Raw genomic sequence first — 26,766 nt, forward strand, 5'->3', positions numbered from 1 at the left:
ACAATGTGCATCATGTGAAATTCTAAATAATAAGTTCAATGCAATTTAATTTAATCTAATAAGTCAACCTAATTTTTGCCCCTACATCTCCCCCTTTTGGCAACAGCAAAAAGGGCCATAAGAATTGAGAACTCTAGGCAAAGGGTAAATACCCTATTTATACATTACAAGTTTTGGAAAGTTTTTGAAAAAATTTCGGCAGAGTGAAAATAGGACTTTCCAAAATAGTTCCTGTACAAATAAAAACTTGTTTGAGTTTATAAATCCTAATAGTTTATCCACAACTACTTATACAGTTCTAGTATGATCATACAATAAAACATAAAGTCCAATATCTTCATGAAATGGAGAAAATAATTATGCATCACAAACAATAGTTAAAGTTCATAAAGTCCAAGGCAATGAGACATATCAACAATAATATTAGTTGCTAAGACTTGTAAATATCACTTGCGAGCTTCCCCTAAATTTATGCAAACTATGAAACATCTAAGAAGCATCTCTACTATGCATTAGACCTCACTCATGTCTAATTTGTATGAACCTTTCTTTGAGAAGTGGTTTAGTGAATTTGTCCACCCACTGTTCATTGGTGCATACAAATTCAAGTGCAACATCTCCTTTCTGCACATGATCACGAAGAAAGTGATGTCTAATCTCAATGTGTTTAGTTCGTGAATGTGAGATAGGATTTTTAGAGATGTTGATTGCACTAGTATTATCACATTTAATTGGTATTGTATCATAGTGCAATTCAAAATTCATAAGTTGTTGTTTTATATAAAGAGTTTGGGCACAACAACTTCCAACCGCAATATATTCTGCTTCGGTTGTGGATAAGGCAACTGAGTTCTGTTTCTTGGAGAACCAGGAAACAAAAGATTGTCCTAAATAGTACAAGTACCACTGGTACTTTTCCTATCAACCTTACTGCCGGCAAAGTCAGCATCAGTATAACTCACAATCTCAAAGGTAGTATGCTTAGGGTACCATAAGCCTAACTTTATAGTTCTAACTAGATACCTAAGGATTCGTTTAACTGCTTTTAGATGGGATTCCTTAGGAGCAGCCTGAATGTGATGACCCAAAAATATATATACGATTAAAGCATAATTATAATAAAATAAAAATGGTCATTAAGTTAATATCAATATAGAAGTGTTTTTCTGTAGGGTCCTTGATTCCATGTTTGATGCCTAAGAAAGACCTTGTCTTAGCGAGTGCTCAGAGACCATTGCGGCTCAGTCGCTCCCTGGAGGTCGGCCTGGTCAAAATGGAATTTCATAGGATAAACAGGATAGACACTGTTTGTACACGTAAATAAGTATATATATACATAAAATAATGTTTTGACTAACATAATTTGCAGGAATATATGATACAATAATAATAATATAGGTATCATATGTGGGGCCCACAAGACTATGTGGGGTCTACTTGAGTCCCGGAGCCACAAGACACTATTTATATACGTAAATAAGTACATAAAATAATGTTTTGACTGATATAATTTGTAAAAATATATGATAAAATAATAATAATATAGGTATCCTATGCGGGGCCCACAAGACTATGTGGGGCCCACATGAGTCCCGAAGCCGTATGGAGGTTTACACGAGTCTCAAAGTTATGTAGGATACATAAAATCGTATAAGAGTTATTGGAGTTACGTACGATCCATTTTGGTCTCGAAGTTGTGTGGAGCCCACAAGACCATGTGGGGCCCACATGAGTTTTCAAAATTTAAATTTAATTCTTATTCAAAAATAAATAATAAAATAAATGATTACTAAAAATAGTTTAAAAGTAATAATAATAAGAATAATAATGATAATAATGATAAAGAAAAATAATAAAATAATAAAATAATAAAATAATAAAATAATTAATTAACTAATTGATTAGTTAATTAGGTAAGTAATTAATTAAAAATTTATTGGGAATGGTGGCAAGCACTCCCACATGGCCTCCATTCCCATCCCACACTCAACCCATACCTTACCTATACCTTGCCCATTCTTTAATTTTTAAAAATTTAATTTCACCCCATCTCCCCACACTTTTATAAATTTCATTTCTTCCCCAAAATTTTCCTATAAATAGGGAGCTCTCAACCTTCATTTTTCACAACAATTTTCCAAGGAAGAGAAGGATTAGTGAGTGAAAGAAATTGTGGTGGAGAGAGAGTTTTTAAATAAGTTCTCAATCACCCACTCTTTCCGATCTCATTTTTTAAAGATAGTTATTGCGTTCGTAGCACGCGGTAAAAGAAGAAGGTAAGTAAATTTTGATTATGTTAGTTTCTTTTTATTTTAAATTCATACCCGAGTTTATTTTGTACGTAAATTTTAATTATGTTACTTAGTTCCACAAAATTTCCATGAGTTTATTTTTACGCATATTTAATTATACCAGTTCTATCTTTAATATACTTGCATCTATTTTTGGGTTAAGAAATGTTCCAATCCCCTCGGGTAAATTTTCAGCATTTCTTTCTATTCAAAAATAAAATTATATATATATTTAACACAAAAATTGTGTGGCATGAGTTTATTTGTACATTGCATTTTTATGAAAATATGAGTAAAGATGAGATTTTCACGATATTATTTTTAAATTGCATAAATTATAATAAGATGATTTTAAAACCCCTTATGGCAACGAAAGTTCAAAGTTACAGATGCTCAGTACCGCAGCTTAAAGTTTATACGGATCAGAGTGCACCCACACTGTTTACAGAGTGATTATTTATGTTAGTGGATTTCTCCTGAGTGCACACCTGGTTCCGGACCAGGACTTAATAAGGAAAATCTCACTTAAAGTTTACGTACGTTGATTTAGTTTGGTCGGCCAGCCAGCTAAGTCCAGTCGTCGGACCGCACAACCCAGTCATGGGGGTAAACATGACTTACGGCAAACAGGCCTAAGGGTGGTTTTTATAATATATGTTTATACATATTTAATTACGTGTACAAAGTTACTGATGATTTGAAGGAAAAGTGTAAGTTTACGTGAAAATGATCATTTTGGTACTTAAATGACGATCTAAGGAAAACGTATAAAGAAAAGTATATGTATGTTTATCATTAAATATTTTTACAGTTTTAAAGTTAAAAGTTTAAATTAACAGTTATAGTATATGATTGTAAAAATTTACTATTGAAATTTATGACAAAAATTTTATGCAGAAATTTTTAAATTTATGTTTATTCTGAAAGCAGTCTTGAAGTTATAGTATTAAATATTGTTTTACGAAATTCTTTAAAAACTCATTTTGGCCACACACTAATAATAATCTTATTTACTTATTGAGCGTCGTCTCACCCCAATCATATTTTATTTCAGATAACTCTGAAGGACATGTCGAAAATCAGGCTTAGCAAGCATGCGGGTGGGGATTAGAAAAATAAAGATTGATTAGAAATATTAGTATGGTTTCAGATATTTATGTTTGTGTAATTTTTCTTTTTTTTAAATAAATGATTGTAATATGGATAATTAGTGCTTTGGTTTAATAAAAATTGAGTTTATTTTGCTTCCGCTGTAAATGAGTAGTAAAAAGTTAATATCCCAGACCCCTCGGGGTCGGGGTGTTACACTGAAACCTAGCACACATGCACACACTAAACATAATATTAGGCTTACTAGCAGTGAGATATAGGAGACTCCCAATCATACCACGATACAATTTTACATCTATAGGGATTCCTTGCTCATCTTTATCAAGCTTAATGGAAGAGTTCATAGGTGTAGCAAAAATTTTACAATCTTCCATATTAAATTTCTTTAGCAAGTCCCTAATATATTTAGATTAACATATGAAAGTCCTATGTTTAGCTTTCTTAATTTGTAGCCCTAAGAAGAAGCTAAGTTCACCCATCATGCTATTTTCGAATTCACTTTGCATGCACTTGGAAAACTCATTACACAACTCATCATTAGTTGCTCCAAAAATGATATCGTCCACATAATAACTTTGAACAAGGAACATATCATCATTTTTGGATTTGATGAAGAGTGTAGTGTCAATTTTGCCATGGGTAAACCCATTTTCTAGTAGAAAACTGCTAAAGCCTCTCATACCAAGCTCTAGGAGCTTGTTTCAATCCATACAAGGCCTTAGACAACCAGTAAACATGATCTGGACATTTATGATTTTCAAAACTGAGTGGTTATTCTACGTATACTTTTTCATTGATATAGCCATTTAGAAAAGCACTTTGAACATCCATTTGAAACAATTTAAAATTTTTAAAAGCGATATAAGCAAGTAGCATACGAATGGCTTCTAACCTAGCAACATGAGCATATGTTTCATCAAAGTCAATTCCCTCCTCCTGATTATACCCTTGGGCAACTAGTCTAACCTTATTCCTAGTTACTACCCCATTCTCATCTTTCCTATTTCTATACACCCATTTAGTTCCAATAATTGTGTGATCATTAGGCCTAGGAACTAGAGTCCACACTTTGCTTCTTTCAAATTAAGTTCTTCTTGCATGGACATCACCCAATACTCATCCTCTATGGCTTCTTTAATATTTTTAGGTTCTTCTTGGGATAAGAAAGCAGAATGATTTACTAGATTTATCAAGGCGGATCTTGTGGCTACACCACGGGATGGTTCTCCTATGATTTGATCTATAAGATGATTTCTAATAAATTTCCAATCTCTAGGCAAGTCCTAATTTTCATTATCTTCAGATGATTTTTCATTTACTTCTGGATTTGCACTTGCATTGTTTTCAATAGATAATTTATCTAAGCATTTTCTAATATTAATGTCATCTTCATCATCTTTCTTAGAAAATGGATTAGATTCATCAAACACAACATGAATAGATTCAATGACAGTCAATGTTCTTTTATTGAAAACCCAATATGCTTTACTATTAAGTGCATAACCTAGGAAAATACCTTCATCAGATTTAGAGTCAAATTTTCCTAAGTATTCATTATCCCTAAGCACAAAGTATTAACAACCAAACACATGAAAATAGGAAATATTAGGTTTATGGTTGTTCCACAATTCATAAGGGGTTTTATTTATTGACGGTCTAATCAACACCCTATTCATAACATAACATGCAATATTTATGGTCTCGGCCTAAAATATTTAGGTAAGTTATGTTCATTTAGCATAGTTCTACCCATTTCTTATAGTGACTTATTCTTTCTTTCTACCACTCCATTTTGTTGAGGTGTCCTAGGTGTAGTGAAGTTATGTGAAATACCCTCTAAGTCACAATAATTTTCTATGCCCTCATTTTTAAATTCTGTGCCTCTATCACTTCTTATATGAGTTATCTTATATCCTTTTTCATTTTGAATCCTCCTACAAAGTTTGGTTAACTATTCACATGATTTATTTTTATGTGCAAGAAAAAAGCACCTATGTGAATCTAGAGAAGTCATCTACAATTACAAAAGCATATGATTTACCATCTAGACTTTGCACAGAATTAGGACCAAACAGATCTAAGTGAAGCATCTCAAGTGGTCTAGTAGTAGATATGAATTTCTTTTTCTTAAAATAAGATTTTGTTTGCTTACCCATTTGACATGCATAACAAATTTTATCTTTTACAAATGACATTTTAAGCAAGCCTTTTACCAACTCTTTTCTAACAAGTTTTGACAATCCATGCTTACGTGTCCTAAGCGCCTATGCCATAACCAACTAGTTTCATTTACAGCAGAAAAGCATGTTACTTGTTGTGAAGCTAAGTTATCAAAAGAAGTAGTATAAACATTTTCATGGCGATCGACAGTAAAAAATACTTTGTGATCTGTTTTATTTTCTACTATGCATTTATCATTTTCAAAAGATACTTTATATCCTATGTCACACAACTGAATTATGCTCAGTAGATTATGCTTCAACCTATCAACCAATAAAACATTATCAATAGTAAGAGAGGAATCCTTACTAACCTTACCTACCCCGATGATGTGTCATTTTGCATTGTCGCCAAATATCACATAGCCTCCATCCTTGGGAATGATTGAAGTGAATTTTTCCTTGTCGCCAGTCATGTGCCGTGAGTACCCACTATCCAAGTACCACCGGTCCTTGGAGGAGGATGATCTTAAGTATACCTGCAAAATAAATTAAGTAACTGATGTTGATCCCCAAATTTTGTTTGGTCCATGGGGGTTAGTGGTCGGATCTCCCTTAACTACCCATACTTTCCTAATTCTAGCATGCTTATTCCTATGTGGACAATCAAATTGAATATGAACAATTTGTTTACATTTAAAATATTTTATTCTACACTTAGGATCTTTAGGAGGAATATGAGACTTTGACTCACATGTAAAATGTCCTAAGTAAAGATTAGGTCGTCTAACATTTTCAATACCATTAAAACCAAGACCTTCTTTACTTAAAGAGTTTCTATGGATACCAAGTAGTTTTTCAAAATTACGTTTGCCTTTGGTGAATTTAAAAATAATTTTGGCGCTATCCTCCAATTTCCTCTCAAGCTCAACAATAGTAGCATCTTTTTCTTTTAAAATGGAAGCATGAGAGGTTTTTGCAATATCAAACAATTTTGACCAATTTTTACATTTCTTTTTCAAATCATCATTTTCTTTGGTCATTTTATCTAACAATTTAGATACACGAATATATTCAAATTGTAACTCTCTAAATGTAGGCATGCAATCAGAATCATAATCATCAGATGAATAATGTGAAGATAATGAACTAGAAGATGATACCTCATCATCGTGTGCCATCAAGCATAGATTAGCGACCTCCAAGTTGCTATGGTCTGATTCTGAGTAGCTGCTGTTAAGTTTATCCCATAATGTCCCAGCCTTCACTGCTTTCTTCTTTTTCTTTGCCTTTTTTTTTTTTTCAACAGTGGGCAGCCTGGTTTGATGTGCCTGACCTTGTTGCAGTTATAACACGTGGGAGCATTTGATTTTTCTTTTCTTTTGCTGGACTCTCCCTTCTCAATAGTAGACTTCCTATATTTTTTATATGGTTTTCTGATCTTCCTGAAGAATCCGCTATATTTTCTGGTTAGCATGGCCATATCATCATCAGTGTCAGATTCACTGCATTCACTAGATGTGTTAGTGGAAAATTTTAATGCAGACACTTTCTTAGCCCTATTATGTTCATTAAGCCTTTTATTTATGGCTAATTCATAAGTGATCAGGGAACCTATCAATTCATCTAGAGTCATGGTTGTTGGCCAAACTAGGCTTTTCAATCTTATTTTGATGATAACAAATGAAGCTGGTATAACATGTCTGTTGAGTGATTTTGTTTCAAGAATACATATCTCAACACAAGAGAAAGAAGCTATGAATTAAAGCATCATCAAGAGAACAAGCTGTGCATTAAAATTATATCAAGAGAACAAGCTATGAGTATCAAAAGAAAGCTTCAACAAATTTTCAAGCAGTAAAGAAAAAGACTTGAAGCCTCAGTACTTAAAAGCTTAAAGATAAAAAGGGGACTTGAAGTTAAGAGGATTATCAAAGTGTTGAAGTATTATGCTTAAGAAAAGCTTGTTGTAAGTACTTCGTATCAAATGACAATTTAGAGAATATGAAGCTCTTTAAAACTTAAGAAACTTATTTTTAAATCCCTGGAAATATTTTATGAAAAATCACATCATGAGTGTAAAACTGGAATTGAAAAACCAAAAATAAAAACCAATTTTTTTGTCTGTCCAGCCGACTGACTTAACTAAGGCAAAATCACTCAACCGACTGGCAGTCAGCTGACTGACCCAAAATATACTGTGTTTTTCCAGTCGACTGACAATTTCTTGAATTAATTTTTGGGAGACAGAATGGTGTTAGCCGCCTATCCAGCCGACTGACCTATGATTTTTGAACTACCCAGTCGCCTGTCCAGTCGACTGACTCCATGGGTTTTATTTTTTAAACCCTAATGGGAAAATTTTAAAAATTGGTTTTTCAAAATATGAACATTGTAAAAACTTAGAAGCTACTCAAAGACACTTGGGGTACAAGGAAACTAAGCCAAGAATGCCTATAAATACTCCTTTAAACTCAAGAATTTTTATCCAAGTTATTACTCAGCTCTCTTGAAATTAAAACATTAAATCTCTCAAAGCTCTCTATTGCTCATACTCCATTTGGGAGAAAAGTTTTAAAACCCAAATATCAAAGCCATGATTCATACTCTGAATTTAATTATTCAAAACGAACTCTTGGTGATCTCTAAGCACTTGAGTTTCATAGTTTCTTTATTGTTTATTTGATTGAAGTATTGATTGCGCTTTAACTTGTACAACCCTACTCTGTTTTGAGTTTCTTTTGTACACAGATCGTTATAGCAATCTTGTTGTTTTATTGATGGTTCAAGGCTTGTTTGGATCGTTGTACCGAGTGAGGATTGTTCACTTGGAGAGGTTTCTCTACCTAAAAAGAGGGAATTTTTGTAAAGGCCTGCTTCGTCCGATAAAGAGCATACTTAGTAAAATCCTTTAGTGGAATTTACCAAAGGCGAGGACGTAGGTTGGGGATAAGCCGAACCTCGTAAATCTCGGTGTTCTTCTTCTCCTTACTCTCTTTACTTTCAGCATTATATACTGTGTATATCAAGTACAGGTTGCAGGGCTTATACATCATATTCAAGGAAAATTTCTTGATTTAAGAAAGTACGTTTTTAATTAACCGTTTGCGGAAACCCACAAGGGAGTACGTTGGTTAATTTGTGGAAATCTTGGTTAAGAGAAAAAGCAATAAAAATTCATTCAAAATAGGTTTTGCAAAATAGTTGCAAGATTTCTATCAAAGGGAAATATTAGTCTTGAATGATTGGTTGAGTTTTGATTGAATTGTATTTTGTTTTAAGTTTGTGGTGTGATTTGGTTTAGATTGTAAATTGATTAATTTAATTTTATAGTGTTGAATTAAAACAAATAAGAATTAAAAAAATATAAGTTTAATCTAAATATTCCAATTCACCCCCCCTCTTGGTAGCTATTCTAAATTTCAATTGGTATCAGAGCCTAATTATAGTAGTTCTTAATAAGAAACTATAAAACGATCAAATGGCCAATATAGGAATAGCACCCTTCGGTGAGGGCCAATCCTCAACCCGTCCACCAATCTTCTGTGGACATAATTACACCTTCTGGAAAAAGAGAATGCAAATTTATCTCCAACACATGGATTGGAAAGCATGGGAAGTAGTTATAGATGGAGATCTTATTCCCACCAAGATAGTAGATGGAAAACAAACTCCAAAAGATAAAAAGGATATGACCGATTTAGATTATAAAATGCTATAAATGCCTTATACTGTGCTTTAGACGCTAACGAATTTAATAGGGTCATGGCCTGCAAAACAGCTAAGAAGATTTGGGACAAACTAGAAGTCACATATAAAGGAACAATAGATGTTAGGGATAATAGGATAGATATGCTAACAAGCGAATATGAAGCATTCAAGATGAACTCAGATGAAACAATATCAAGTATGTACACAAGATTTACCCACATAATAAATTCTTTAAGTGCTTTAGGAAAAACTTATACTACCTACGAAATGATTAGGAAAATTCTAAGAGGTCTTCCCTCCATTTGGGAACCAAAGGCTACAACTATCACTGAAGGTAGAAACCTCAAGACCACCTCTTTAGATGAACTCATAGGTTCACTCCTTACCTATGAAATGACCTTAAAAGAAAGGAATCCTGAACCAATGCATAAAAGATCCATTACACTAAAAGCATCTAGCTACAATTCTAGTGAAGAAGAAAGTGAAACAAGTGACTTAGATCAAGATGAATTAGCATTAATCACTAAAAGACTAGGTAAATTTTATAGAAGGAATAAAAGATTTCCTAGAAAGTTCAATAAAAAGAAACCTGAAAAAGGAGAGACAAGTAGGAAAGAAAATAAAAGTAAGAATGTACTCCCAATATGCTATCATTGCAAGAAACCAGGGCATATCAAACCGGACTGTCCGTTGCTTAAGAAAGACAAGAAGAAAAAGAAGGAAGCTATGAAGGCTACTTGAAATGATTCAAGCTCCAGCGAGATAGAAAACAAATCAAGCGGATAAGAGATGACAAATATATGCTTCATGGCAAATGAAGAAAAGGTAAACTCCTACTACTCCTCTACAGAATCTTACAATGAGTCGTGTGATGAATCATGTGACAGCATGCCTTCCTATAAGGAATTGCAAGCTGAGTTGTTTTCTTTGCATAAGAGATTCATAAAAATTTCCAAGAGAAATATAAATTTGAAAGATCAAAATAAAGAACTATTAAAGCAACTTGAATAATTCAAAATCATTGAAAAAGAAAAAAGACACTTGTATTGAGAAGTTAGAAGAGGAAGTAAATAAAGTAACTCAAGAATTAGGCAAAACTCATAGAGATAGTTTGAATAAAAAGGATTTACAAGTAAATGAACTTAAGAAATTAGTAGAGGATAAAGAGAAAATTATATATAACTTTACCAAAGGTAAAGATTATTTTGAAAAGATGATTGGACAGCAAAGACTTCATAGAAATAACAAAGGAATATGATATAATGGTAGAACAAATAAAAAGAATAAGAAATTATACATGGGATACTTTTTTAAGGAAGCCAAGCACTATGCAAGCACTTCCTCAAACAACAAACATGAACACACCACTTGCTATAAGTGCAAGACTAAAGGTCATGTAATGTTCGATTGCCCACTAAAAAGAAAGTATGTTAAAGTGCAAGGAGAATGGAAAGTTAATAATAGAATTGACAACAAAACAAAGAAAGTTAAAAGAATGTGGGTTCCAAAGACTAACACAATGAATCCTCCATTGTAGGTATGTTTTAGGACAACACCGTCAATGGAGAAGTGGTACTTGGATAGTGGGTGTTCAAGACATATGACCGGCCATAAGACAAAGTTTACCTTTCTAAGACAAAAGAACGGAGGATATGTCACTTTCGGCGACAAATGCCAAAGGTAAAATTATTGGCATCAGGAAAATAGGTAAAAAACCTTCTCTTACTATTGATAATGTGTTATTAGTAGAAGGACTAAAACACAACCTTTTAAGTATTAGCCAATTAAGTGACAAAGGATTTGAAATAACCTTTAAGAAAGAAAAATGTGTTATCCAAAACCCTAAAAACAATGAAACCCTATTTATAGCTCATTGAATAAATAATGTTTATTGCATAAACCTTGAGAATTTAGTAAATCAAAACGTAACTTGTTTGACAGCAATGAATGAAACAAGTTGGTTATGACATAGGAAACTAAGACATGCAAGCATGAATCTACTATCCAAATTATCAAAGAAAAATCTTGTAAAGGGACTACCAAACACTAAATTCATAAAAGACAAGATGTGTGATGCATGCCAAAAGGGAAAGCAAGTAAAAACAAGTTTTAAAAAGAAAAAATACATATCTACTAAAAGACCCCTAGAACTCTTACAGCTAGACCTATTTGGTCCAACGAGAACCTTAAGCTTAGGAGGTAAACAATATGCTTTTGTAATAGTAGATGACTATTCCAGATTTACTTGGATATTATTCTTAGCAAACAAATATGAAGTGTGTGACATGCTAATCTCCCTATGCAAGAAATTACAAAATGAGAAGGGCTATAATGTAACAAGTTTTAAAAGTGATTAAGGTAGAGAGTTTAAAAACAAAGAAGTTGATAAATTTTGTAATGAATATGGAATAAATCATAATTTTTCAGCACCCAGAACTCCACAACAAAATGGACTTGTAGAAAGAAAAAATAGAACTCTATAAGAAATGACAAGAACAATGCTAAATGAAAATAATCTACCTAAATACTTTTGGGCAGAAGCTATAAATACAGTAGGCTACATTGTAAATAGGGTATCTATAAGATCAAGTATAGACAAAACATCATATGAACTTTGGAAAGGTAGAAAACCTAATATTTCATACTTTCATGTATTTGAATGCAAATTCTTTATTCTTAATACTAAAGATGATTTAGGAAAGTTTGATGCAAAATCTGATGAAGGTATCTTCTTAGGTTATTCTACAAATAGTAAAACTTATAGGGTATATAATAAAAGAACTCTAACAATTACTGAATCAATACACATAACATTTGATGAGTCAAACAACTATTATAATAAGGCTAAGATTGATGAGAAAGAAGACAACTCACAAAAAGAAGAAAACCTTGAAATAAAAGAAGAAAACAATCAAGAAGCTTCAAATGAAAACATAATAGAAATTCTAGAACTTCCTAAAGAATGGAAATATGCTAAAAGTCATCCAAAAGAACAAATCACCGGTGAAACATCAAAAGGTATAACTACTACAGCCTCATTGAAAAATATTTGCGACCATTATGCTTTTTTGTCTCAAGATGAACCTAAAAACATTGAAGAAGCTTTAAAAGATGATTCTTGGATTATAGTTATGCAGGAAGAACTAAATCAATTTGAACGGATTCAAGTGTGGGAACTTATACCTAAACCCAAAGATAAATCAATCATAGGAACTAAATAGGTGTTTAGAAATAAAAAGGATGAAAAAGGAATAGTTGTAAGACATAAAGCTAGACTAGTAGCACAAGGATATAATCAAGAAGAAGGAATTGATTACGATGAAACCTTTGCTCTCAGAGCTAGAATGGAAGCAATTAGGATGCTCTTAGCCTATGCAACCCATAAGGATTTTAAATTATACCATATGGACCTAAAAAGTGCATTCCTAAATGGTTATATAAATGAAGAAGTATATGTTAAACAACCTCCAGGATTCAAAGATGTAAAAAATCCAAATCATGTATTTAAGTTGACAAAAGCATTGTATGGTTTGAAAGAAGCTCCTAGAGTTTGGTATGAAAGACTAAGTAAATTCCTACTTAAAAATGAATTCTTAAGAGGAAAGGTTGATAGCACCTTATTAATTAAAAATAAAAACAAAGACATGCTCATTGTCCAAATATATGTGGATAATATTATATTCGGGGCTACAAATGAAGTTCTATGTAAAGACTTTGCCACATGTATGCAAAAAGAATTTGAAATGAGTATGATGAGGGAATTAAATTATTTCCTAGGACTTCAAATTAAACAAGCTAAGAATGGGATGTTTATAAATCAAACTAAATATATTAAAGATATGCTTAAAAAGTTTGATATGGAACAAAGGAAACCAATAGGAACCCCAATGAGTACTTCAACAAGTCTGACAAAGATGAAAAAGGAAAGCAAATAGATACAAAACACTATAGGGGAATAATTGGCAGTTTACTATATTTAACCGCTAGTAGGCCTGATATTATGTTCAGTGTATATATGTGTGCAAGATTTCAATCAGCACCTAAAGAATCACATCTAATAGTAGTTAAAAGAATGCTTAGGTACTTACTAGGAACACTTGATCTAGGTTTATGCTACCCAAAAGATATTGATTTCAATATGATAAGTTATTCTTATGCTGATTATGATGGATGTAAGGTTGATATAAAGAGTACAAGTGACACATGTCACTTTCTATGACAATCATTAGTGTCATGGTTCTCAAAGAAACAAAACTCCATAGCTTTATCAACCGCCGAAGTCGAATATGTAGCAGTTGGAAGTTTTTGTGCACAAATACTATACATGAAACAACAATTAAAAGACTTCAATCTAGATTACAAAACAATACCTATAAAATGTGATAATACAAGTGCGATTAATATATCAAAAAATCCTATCTCACACTCAAGAACCAAGCATATAGATATAAGGCATCATTTTTTAAGAGATCATGTTAAAAAAGAAGACATAATTTTCCAATTTATAAATACACATAATCAATGGGTGGATATATTTACTAAACCTCTCGCAGAAGATAGATTTATAAATATTAGGAGAGAGCTAGGTATGTTGCACAATAGAGAAATTAAGTAAAAAGGTAAAAAAAATAAAAATAAATAAAGAACTCAAATAAACAAGATGAAGTCAGTCGACTGGCTCCAGACCCAGTTGACTAATTGACGGAAAACCCTAAATTTACTTATAAAAATTCGAGTCATTCGCGTGGTTAACCAACTGACCTAGGGTTTCTTCTCAAGCTTTACCTTTCACCTCTTCCTCTCCTCTGTTCTTCTTCCTCAAAATACCACCAGAGATCATCCTCCAACACTAAAAAATCATCCAAATGCAGAGGATCAAATCCGTTGGAAGCAAGAAAGCATCTACCTCTTCGCAACACCACTCTGAAGATCTAGCCATTGAACAATGGCTCATGGCTCCTCATGCCAAAACCCTCTACCACAATCAACTAAGCATGACGAAACCTCTTCTTGATAAAATTCTTGATACTTTTTTCTTTTCCTCTGATTTTCCACACATCCTTTCATTATTTGAAACTCTTGGATGGAAAAACTTCATACTATTTCAAGCTTAGGGCCACTTCTCGACTCTTATCAAACTGTTCTATGCAAATCTTTGTTTGAGAAGAAAACGAACTTTCAACAAAATTCATGGGGAAGTCTATATCTCTTATACCAAAATCACTTGCAAAAATTTTTCACATACCAAATGGCGAGTTTAGGTGTCCTACTTTTGGAACGTATTGGATTTACGAACAAGACTTCACTCCAGAAGAATTTCTTCCATTGGTATTGGACCATGCTCTTGTTTCATTTGAAGGTCCTCCCTTATATAAACAACTAAATCTTCATGCACAAATACTGCAGAAAATCATCACATATAACATCCTTCCTCAAGTAAGATCTCATACCTATATTTCTTATGCTGATTGTTTTGTCCTCTAGTGCCTGCTCAAGGGCAAGAAGATGGATTTACCAAGCCTTATGCTTCAATGGATGATTTCACGTGTAGAGGCACGAAGGGTTACTCTTCCTCATAGAGGAACCCTAAATATGCTATTTTCCAAACTTCATATATCCTCATCTTCTGATCGTTTTGTCAAACATACTCACTATGATATTTTTACCAGCAGTTCACTAGTTTTAGCCAAAACATGCAGATTGGAATCAAATCTTTTCAAACCAACTTCTCAGCTCTTCAAGCAAATTATTCTTCACTTAATGACCGTGTAGGTCGCATTGAAAAACATCTAGCCAATTCATCTCGTCCTTCAGATCCTATGGATATTAGTTCTGCTCCTGCAAGTAATGTAGGAAGTGATGAAGAGGACTCCCAAGATGGAAATGGTGATGATGAAGAAAACACTGAAGAAGAACATGAAGAAGGTGAAGACAATGAATCAGAAGAAGAAGAAGAAGAAGAAGATGCAGCTGATGATAACTGATGTTCTATTTTCTTTGAATTTTTTTTTCTTATTTCGGTATGTAATAAGTTTTTGAATGGTTGCTTTGCTTACTTATTTTCCCTTACTTTTTGATTGATGTCCAAAGGGGGAGAGTTTTTTTTGTGACAAGCAAAGATGGAAGTACATGAGTACTTATGTAATATATGCATTTTTTCCTATGTTTTATGAACTATGTATCTGATGCTTATATGGATGTATATCTACGGATTATGTAATACTATGCACTTTTCCCAATGTATTATGAACTATGTATCTAATGCTTATATGGATGTATATCTATAGTTGAGTATGTGCATGAAAACTATGAGTTTTGATATCGGATAAATATACATATAGTAAGGGGGAGTTTATTTTTATCCTTATCTTTGCTTCTCATTTCTTATCATCAAAAAGGGGGAGGTTGTTGGCCAAACTAGGCTTTTCAATATTGATTTGATGATAACAAATGAAACTGGTATAACTTGTCTGTTGAGTGATTTTGTTTCAGGAATACATATCTCAACACAAGAGAAATAAGCTATGAATTAAAGCATCATCAAGATAACAAGTTATGCATTAAAGTTATATCAAGAGAACAAGCTATGAATATCAAGAGAAAGCTTCAACAAATTTTTCAAGCAGTAAAGAAAAAGACTTGAAGCCTCAGTACTTAAAAGCTTAAAGATAAAAAGGGGACTTGAAGTTAAGAGGATTATCAAAGTCTTGAAGTATTATGCTTAAGAAAAGCTTGTTGTAAGTACTTTGTATCAAATGACAATTTAGAGAATATGAAGCTCTTTAAAACTTAAGAAACTTATTTTTAAATCCTTGGAAATATTTTATGAAAAATCACATCATGAGTGTAAAATTGGAATTGAAAAACCAAAAGTAAAAACCAATTTTTTTGTCTGTCCAGCCAATTGACTTAACTAAGGCAAAATCACTCAGCCGACTGACCCAAAATATACTGTGTTTTTCTAGCTAACTGACAATCTCTTGAATTAATTTTTGGGAGACAGAATGGTGTCAGCTGCCTGTCCACCCGACTGACCCTATGATTTTTGAACTACCCAGTCGCCTGTCCAGCCGACTAACTCCACGGGTTTTATTTTTTAAACCCTAATGGGAAAATTTCAAAAATTGGTTTTTCAAAATATGAACGTTGTAAAAACTTAGAAGCTACTCAAAGACACTTGGGGTACAAGGAAACTAAGCTAAGAATGCCTATAAATACTCCTTTAAACTCAAGAATTATTATCCAAGTTATTACTTAGCTCTCTTAAAATTGAAGCATTCAATCTCTCAAAGCTCTCTATTGCTAATACTCCATCTGGGAGAAAAGTTCTGAAACCATACTGAAATATCAAAGCCACGATTCATACTCTGAATTTTATTATTCAAAACGAACTCTTGGTGATCTTTAAACACTTGAGTTTCATAGTTTCTTTATTGTTTATTTGATTGAAGTATTGATTGCGCTCTAACTTGTACAACCCTACTCTGTTTCAAGAGTTTCTTTTATACACAAATCATTATAGCAATCTTGTTGTTTTATTGATGGTTCAAGGCTTGTTTGGATCGTTTTACCGAGTGAGGATTGTTCTCTTGGAGAGGTTTCTCTACCTAAAAAGAGGGAATTTTTGTAAAGGCCTGCTTTGCTTGGTAAAGAGCATACTTAGTAAAATCCTTTGGTAGAATTGACCAAAGGCGAGGACGTAGGCTGGGGATAAGCCAAACCTTGTAAATCTAGGTGTTCTTCTTCTTCTTACTCTCTTTACTTTTGGCATTATATACTGTGTATATCAAGTGCAGGTTGCAGGGCTTATACATCATGTTCAAGGAAAATCTCTTGATTTAAGAAAGTACATTTTTAATTAACCGTTTGCGGAAACTCACAAGGGAGTACGTTGGTTAATTTACGAAAATCTTGGTTAAAAGATAAAGCAATAAAAATTCATTCAAAACAGGTTTTGCAAAATAGTTGCAGGATTTCTATCAAAGGGAAATATTATTCTTGAATGATTGGTTGAGTTTTGATTGGATTGTATTTTGTTTTAAGTTTGTGGTGTGATTTGGTTTAGATTGTAAATTGATTAATTTACTTTTATAGTGTTGAATTAAAACAAGTAAGAATTAAAAAAAAAATATAAGTTTAATCTAAATATTCCAATTCACCCCCCTTCGTGGTAGCTATTCTAAATTTCAATGGCCTTAAGGTCTCTATCCTCAGCAATGGTCGTAGCCTTGGCTTCCCAAACAGGAGGTATGCCTCTAAGGATCTTCTTAATCATCTCATATGTGGGATAGGTCTTTCCTAATACATGCAGTGAGTTTATAATGTGTGTGAATCTAGTGTACATGCTTTGAATGGACTCACCTACAGTCATCCTAAAGGCCTCATACTCACTGGTCAACATATCTATCCTACTATCTTTCACATCTCTAGTACCCTCATATGTGACCTCTAATTTATCCCATATTTCTTTTGTAGTAGAACATGCCATAATTCTGTTAAATTCAGTTACATCAAGACTACAGTACAAAATATTCATAGCAGTGACATTTAGACTAACAGCTTTCATATCATCGTCATCATATTCATTCTCAGTCTTAGGAACTCTAGTTGCACCCTTAGTTTTCATAGGAACATAATTTCCCTTAGAGAAAATCCTCCACACCTTCCAATCAATATTCTGAAGGTAGATGTGCATCCTTTGTTTCTAGAAGGTGTAATTAACACCATTGCAAACAGGACGTCGTGTGGAAGATGGTCCCTCAGGGAAAGGGGTCACGAAGCTATGGGCCATATGTGATCTTTTTCTAAATAACAGTTAGTCTATGCTACATGGCTTTGATACCAATTGTTAGCTTTACCATGATCCTAATAGGGGGGAGGGTGAATTGGTATTTTTAAAATTTAAGCCCTAGGTAAATCTCCTAACAACAGTATATTCACAACCTTATGGACAATCTAGTGCAAGTAATGTAAATCACTTGTAATATGTACCAATCATTAAATAAAGCAATCTAATTAGGAATACAAGTACTAGAAAGCAATAAAGTAAGAGTGACACGCAGAAATTTTATCGAGGTTCAGCCAATTGCCTACGTGCCAGCTTTGGCTAACAAGCACAATGATTACCACTATAATTGCTCACTTAAACAGGTGGAACGACACCTAAACAAACCAGGTCAATTAGAACAAGGCTGACCTCAACCTTTACAACCAATTCTTACTGAGCTGGATTACCACCCCCTCAGGCCACGTCTAGAAATACAAGAGTATTCTCTCAAACAGATGGTATAGTGATTATGCTTTCACGTAAAGCAGATATGTACCCAAATACGCGCATTCACATACACATCAATGATATGGATATAGTGTAAGCTCAGTGATGCAAATTTTGTGCAATCAACACTCAATACAATATGATAGTATGATGCTCAAGAGTGTTCGATACAAGCAATATCTTGGAATCTAAACAAAGTACTTCAATAGCAAATCAATATTCCAAAGATACGAATCAGATAATCAAACTAGTTCAAAAGAGTTTTCCTCAATGAAAAATGAACAATACTAGTTTGAAAATATTTTCTTGTTTGGAAAATCTTTGCACAACAAAAACCAAGCTATTGGATACTTGCAACAAAGATGCAAATACCCTAAGCGTACTTAGTTTATCCCCACACAAGATTTATAATATGAAAATCTATGGGATAAACTTAAGCTAAAACTTCCCAATAAAATATAGCAATCAATCAATCAAGTGGGAGTTTCTAGCAATCTATAGCAATCATAAGCACTCTAGAAATGTCCTCACAATCTCAGAATATATCAAAGGAATGGAGATTTGAGAGTATTTGACCAAAAGGTGTATTTTCAAAAGAGAGGATATTTTGGCTAATCTATTTGCTAATTGTTGTCTAATCTTGTAAATGAACTCATATTTATAGCTAGAGGTAAAATTATAACCATTTGAGATATGTTGGGAATAATTAAAAAGGTCCCAAATTGTTAAAATACAATTAGCCCAAATTAACCCTATTTTACCACGGTTAAAATAATTTTTACCCGCCAAGGTTCGGGTGGCTGAACTGAGGTTCGGTCGCCCGACAAGACTCAGTAATAAAAATTATTTATTTTAGTTCGGTAGCCCGAATTCAAGTTCGGTGACCCGAATCAAAGTCAGTAACATTACTTCGTGATTGCGAGTGCTTGGTCCTATATTCGATAGCCCGAATCCATGTGTTTGGTCACCCGGGGTTCTTTTTGAAATAAAACAATCGGTCACCCGAGTTGGTGGACTGTCCCTTTCAAGGGGTTCGGGCGCCTGTGGAAGGTATGCATGTTATTGGTTGGTCACCCAAGAGCCCTCTTCAACTGTTGACTTGTCAACAGTTTGGGCACCCGAGGAGTTTTGAATTCCAGGGGTTCGGTCGTCCGAGATCTCTCAAAATCCTAATATTCGTTCAATTTTAAGGCACAAATTTAACACTCCTATATATATATATATATATATATATATATATATATATATATATATATATATATATATATTATATGATATGTGTGAGTGCTAGTTCCTAGAGTCGTGCTATGGCATTATTGAGCTTACCATATATCTTATATGCATGATGTGCAGGTAAGATAAATACAGACCACATCCTAAGTTACTATTACAGACCCATATTACATTGAGTTTACAATTACAAATTAAAGGTCTTCAGGGTCTTCTGGTTGCTTCAAGTGTCATTCATTGGGATATTCATTTAAGCCTGCACAAACACATGACTATCATCAAATACCAGTATTTGTTATTATCAAAACTGGATGCAACCTATAAAGTATATCTATTAATTTTTGTCCATAGCCTAGCTCTTCGCTCATTTTATTTTTCTCCACTTGGTTCTAAGCCTTTGGGCGAATCAAAGTGAAAAAAAAAAAAAAAACCCCCATTTGCATAAACAATAAGGTAAGCGCTCACTATAGTGAGCATGAGGTCCAATCAAGACATAAGTTTTTTCGAGCTGAAGAATACCTTACATTTCTTATTCAATTATTCGTTTTAGAATTTAGAGAATTATAGACAGACATATTCACTCTTGAAATATCTAAAATAATATGAAATGATTTATAGTGGCATAAAAAAGATGAATTCTTATTCTTTTGGTCAAAATTTTTGTATAATTTGTTTAGTTACATTATGTTTTTTGAAGAGCTTTTAGTCCTTTTTCGCTAAATAAACTAGTTCGATCTCTTTTTGGTTTCAAGGAAGTCATTATCTATTATTTAAGGGACATAAAATGAGCTAGGCGTATAGGGAACTTAATTTTGGTTTTAGGGGAATTAAATGTTTGGTTAAATTTTATCTATGAAGAAATCAGCATTGTTGAAAATTTTAAGTATGGAACTTAACCTAATTATAATTTTTTTTTTTAGCATTTTTTGTTACATAAAATGACCTTTCATTGTAAATATCATGAAAATTTTAAGCATATTTTAATATTTGATTCCACCAAAATTAATTTCACGAATTTAAAAATTTATACAGCAATTTGTATGTAGTTCATATTTTTTTTCCCCAATGCATACAGACCGAACCATATTATGTGTGTAATATGGAATTTTTTTTGTTTCTTGCCATTGCGTTTCATTGCTCACACGTGCACTTTACGCACATGCGCATGTTTGATCTAACTTTATTTTTACTAAATAATAAAAAATTAAAATTGAAAATAATTAAATATAATTATTTAAATATATAAGTGCGAAGATACTAAAATTTAGTAGGATTGGACGTAATTAGCCGAATATCTAAAATAAGTTAACCGTAAAACTTTAAATAGTATCAATGGAGATAAAGTGGAAAGGGGCCGAATCCTATGTAAGTAAAGTGCATATTTCACTTATTTATATGTAAAAGTATATACCATATTATTCTAAATATGTATTAAATTATTTTATCTATTTGATATATGCATTATGTGTTTTGTTGTTATACATTTTGTATTCTTAATTTTTGTTTGAAAACATAAAGCTAAAAGGAGTTGCATAATTTTTTTTCTCTTTAAAAGAAATGACAATTTCAAGGAGGAACAAAAAAAAAAAAACACACACACACACACACACAAAGTAAACTAACCCGAAACTTAATAAACTACACATGAAAAAAAAAAATGAAAAGTAAATCTTACATTGTTGCGACGTCCCGGACCCGACCCAAAGAGAACCGATTCTCTCTGCGAAAAAATTTGTGGATTGGCTTGCGAACTGGAAAAAATGGAATGTGTGATTTTGAAAATGTGATTTTTCGTGGAAAACATGTGTGATGAAGTTATCACTAACCTTTTGAAGTGCGGTTATAATACTCGATTGCTATCCCGTTAGGGGTAGAATCGATCTACCTTACCAGAGTTGGGTTCGGGAGTATAGTTACGCGAAGGAAAGGTATTAGCACCCCCTACGCGCTTGTTCTTACGAACAATACCAGATTAATAAAAAATTATCCCAAAATAAATCTAATAAGCCTTTAAAGATTGTTCTCTTTCAAAATCAAAAGAATACAAATACTATATAAGTATTCCCTCAGAATTGGGGCAATCAAATACTCCGAAGAGTCTATGCCCTTGGTTGCAATCATCAGGAAGGAAAATCAAAAATAGGATGCAAAAATACATTCCCAGGGGTTTTGAAAGCTGTAGGTTTTTCTAAATAGAAAAATACTATTCCAGGAGGTTTTTGAAGTTTGTTTAGGATGAAAATGATTTTCTGGACTTAAGAAATATTTTTGTGATTTTTCTTAAGTGCGAAAACATTTTTTGTGATTTTTGTGATTTTTTCCGAACTTCAAAATAATGCAAATAAAATCAATGGAAATCAAAGCGTGAAAATATTTTTGGAATTTTTCTAAGGATTCTGTGATTTTTGTGAATTTTTGAATATCTATATAATAATATACAAGTGAAATGGAGAAAACCAGCGTGAACCGATTCCGAGAATGATGAACCGATCAAACGTTGATCGGTCCGGGGGAAAACCTGTTTTAGGTCTTGGTCAAGACCATTGATTTTTCTGGGTTTTCTAATGTTCTTCCGAATACAACAAAATTTGAGGCAAAAACCATGAAAGTCAGAGTTTGAAAATATGACTTTAAAACATATTTTTGAATTTTTTGAACATAAGGAAACAATTCTAACTTTTGGAAAACACTTTGGAAACTTTTTTGGATTTTCTTCAAAAATTTTCAAATGTAAACAAGTTTCATAGCTTCAAAAATTTTTTGAATTTTTTTTTGAGAATTTTTATGTGTCTTTTATGAATTTTTTTTAATGATTTTTATGGATTAAAAGGAAGTTATTTAAAATAAAAACGAAATAAAATCAAACAAACCGGCAGAAACCGGTTTGGGAAGGGGGTAGGACTGGTCAAAAGTTGACCAGTCTGGGAAGAACCGATTTAAGGTCTGGTCTAGGTTGTGGTGCCACATGGCGGAATTTGAATGGTTGGCAGACCACGAGCAAGATTAGAGATGTGGCACTGTCTGGAACGTTGGTGGAAGGTAGCGATCGAATGGCCAAAAGGCGGCCACACCATGCCTAGCTGCGCCCGGGAGAACGTGCGCCACGTGTCCTGCTGTGAATGGGAGCGTATATGCCGGTGGAGATTCATGTATTAGATCGATCTTGAATGTCCATTGGGGCATAGATCCAATGGCACACAGCGACGCGTGCAGGAGGCGTGCAGGTATTTATGAAGCTTTTGACACGATGGATATCAACTGTTGATGGGAGAGAAGATCCAACGGCTTGAACTGGGGGGATTCGCGACATTGATTGGGGATGTGACCGAAGGTGCCACATGTCGAGATTCGGAAAGGTGTCGCAGTGGATCTTTGGCGGGCCATGATCCTATCCGTCCTTTGGAGTGTGGATCGAACGGTTAAGGGGGAGAGACCACTAGGCATTACTGGCCAATGCCACGCGTCATGTGGAGAAGTAGGAGGGATTGATGTTTCTGACGCGGCCAAATCAGAACCGTTTGATGCCCCAGTGATCGAACGGTTGGGAGACAATGCGCCCCCTGGCATTGATGGTAGAGGGGAGCACAGCGGCCACGTGTTGCATAGCGGGTGAAGGAGACAAGCGTGTGTGGTTGGGAGGAATTGACAACACTTAATGCTTCTGACACGAACGATATGGGCCATTGATATGTGACAAAGATCGGACGGTGATGGTCGAGTGTGTCAATGCTACTGACGCGGGTGAATCGCAACCATTGTAGGACATCTCGATCAAAGGGTGACTGCTTACGTGCGCACAAATTGAAGACATGGCTCAATTTGAGGCGTACATGAGAAACGTGAATCGCTTGGCTCCAGGTTTGACACGTGACTTATGTGATCGGACGGGCGTGAACGTGCCACATGGTAAGATCCTATGACTTGGAAGCCTCAGATACTTAAACTCTAATTTTTGTGTTTTTCATTTTTCCGTCTATTTTCAAATGCTCTCTGCTCTTCTCTTTCTTCTTCTTTCTGTTCCATTGGAAAACCTAACCGTAGATATCATTCTTCCTTCCTCCCATTCACTTCCCTGATGCCCTGAAGTAGCCTCCCTAACTCACCTCACCGCGATCTAAATTTCACATACCCTTTTGTTCGCCCTCAAATGCTTTCTGTTAGATGAAAAGGCACCCCCCCGAAGCCCTAGCTTTCAACAAAATCCTCCCCAAGCCTTCGCGATTACGTGTGAATGACCTTGAAGTTCTTCGGAGATGCCGAGGGCGAACAACGAGCCTCCTGAGAAGCGTTCGGGTGTGAATGATGGAGGCAGACTCTCAAGGGAGAGCTCATTCAAACTCCGAAGGCCAACCCCACGAAAAAGATAACTTTCCTTCTCTTTTCCCCTATTTTATTTTGCTGTTTTGATGTTTAATGTGTTTTGAATGTCATGATCTAAGTGTTGATAAGTTCTAATAGTGATGGTTCTGGCTTGGGGTTTATGGAAGGCTTAGACCAGGATCTCAATTTTCAAGTCAAGGGTTAAGAGTTTAGGTTCGGGGTTGAAGACGGGTTTTGTATCCTGGAGTGTGTGAATAGTGTTAGGGTTTGGTTAGGGTGGGGAGGGATGCTGGAGGTCAGGGATAGAAACGAGTTGACTCATTTCTAACACAGTAAGTGACACTAGGGTTGACTCGTGCGAGTCAACTTAGTGAACGTGTAGTGATCCAAAGAATAATAGTATTTAAATAATAAAGAGGGAGGAAAATGGAAACAGGAACAGAAGGAGGCAGTAGACTTCGTTGACGACATTGTATTTTAGAGGTAATAACAATTTCAAGAATTTCCAGGGTTCGTCGACGAATGTGTCCAAGATCTCGTCGACGAGGTCCCGTTTTGTCGATGAGAAAATACCGAGCAGGGATTTTGGGCTACCTTGAATTTCATTGACGAAGGGTAAGGTTCTTCGACGAATTTACTGAAGGACTCATCGTCGAGGTGACGTGTCTCGTCGACGAATTTGGCCCTATAAGTAGTGAAAAATCAGATTTTTATCACATTTCAGCGCCTCTCTCTCTCTCTCTCTCTCTCCTACGGTCTCTCTCCCTTCTCTTTTCGATTTCAGCCCCGCAAGTCGCCAGATTGATGATCCGAAGCCACCACGACGCTCCTGGCAGAGTTCTCTGCAAGTCTGTCAGAGCGGATCGTTGGTGAAACGAAGTTGGATTTCATCCCAAATTCAGGGTAAGGCCTTTTAGTCCATTTTTGGCCTTCTGACAGTTATAGTAAATGTTGTAGGCGAAGAAATACTGATATTTTGTTTTGAAAAATGTCATTTTTAGGGTTTTATGTAGGAGGCCCTGCGGGTGTTAGGCTAGTGTACCATAGGGACTTTTCAGTAAACAGGTAAGAGAAATATGCTATGCTAGGTAATTTTAAAATATTATACAGTTTATTAAATTATGAATATTATGTATTAAAGTATGGTGTGGCTTGAGAATATGAATATAGTACGGATATATGTTTTACAAATTTCAGTATCATGATTTTATGAATTTCAGTACTATGATTATACGAATTATAGTACCATGATTATACGAATCTCAGTACCATGATTATACAAATTTTAGTATTATGATTATGTAGTTCTCAATGTTATGAATATACAATTCTCAGTACTATGACATATGGATTACAGTTACAGTTTATTCAGTGAAACGCCCCGAACCCTTAAACCCGGGTCCGGTGCGTTATACCTGATCACATCCTCATAAATCATATTCCAAAACATACGCAGCGAAAAAACATGATCATAACCTCCATATAACATAATACTAGAGTTTACTAATTCTAACTATAATCTATAATAAATCATCTAACACCTGCATTTCCATAATTACATATATCTCCAAAACATTTCAGTATGTTCACAACTTTCTTTTCTCCACAAACTTAAAATATAAGGACGTAAAACATATATATTTGCATCCCATAATTGAAATAAAAATATAGCATTTTCTTTTACTATTTCCCAATAATGTTATAGAACCTCGAGCTCTCTAAGCTCGATCTCGATGAAATCTTGAAAAAAAAAAAGATAAATTTATATTCGGGTGAGACACATCTCAGTAAGGGAAGAAACCATATATTAAAGTAGTGTGTGACCAACATGAGTTTATATATAACATAATATTTAACATTTGAAAATCCTTAACATAATTTCCGAAATCATTTCCTGATCCTAATGAAACACATGCAAATATTTAAACCACGAGATTACCTAAGGATAAGGGTGATTACCCGCCCATACAAATAGCACCCCTCTGCTCTGATACTTAGGCAACCCAAAGGTCATAATTTAAGCATACCAAGGCACTCACCTTACTCAGTAAGCCCTCAAGTGTTAAATTGATCTCGTACTCACACAGTTCATATAAAAGTTTACCGACAAAGGCCCTAAGGATAGGAAAATCTACCCGCCCATACAAGTAGGTTCCCTCTGCCCTAGTACGTTATGCGGCTACTGCCATATATATAGCTACTAGTGCACTCGCCTTACTCAGCAAGCCCTCAGGCGAAAGGTACGCCTCGCCCAATCATAACATGTTCTACGTACATAGATACTTCTAATATCATAATACATCATTCTTTTCTATCATTATTTAAGCATACACATATGTTCATATTCATGGCTTAACATTGCATTGCATTTCACTTTAAGTGACTCTTTCCCATTTTACATTGTTCACATTTCACATTTCATTTCTATTCCATTCATTTCCCTTTTCATTTCATACTCATTTTTATATTAATTCATAAATACTCGGCATTTTTCCAGCCGTGATTGGTTAGCTTCGGCATCCTTTCAGCCGTGGTCGGCATCTTTTCAACCGTGAGTGGTTAGCTTCGGCATCCTTTCAGCCGTGGTCGGCATCTTTTTAGCCGTGATTGGTTAGCTTCGACATCCTTTTAGCTGTGGTCAGCATCTTTTCAGCCGTGGTTTGTTAGCTTC

Source organism: Malania oleifera, chromosome 3, assembly GCF_029873635.1.
Source record: "Malania oleifera isolate guangnan ecotype guangnan chromosome 3, ASM2987363v1, whole genome shotgun sequence".
Classification (NCBI taxonomy): Eukaryota; Viridiplantae; Streptophyta; class Magnoliopsida; order Santalales; family Ximeniaceae; genus Malania; species Malania oleifera.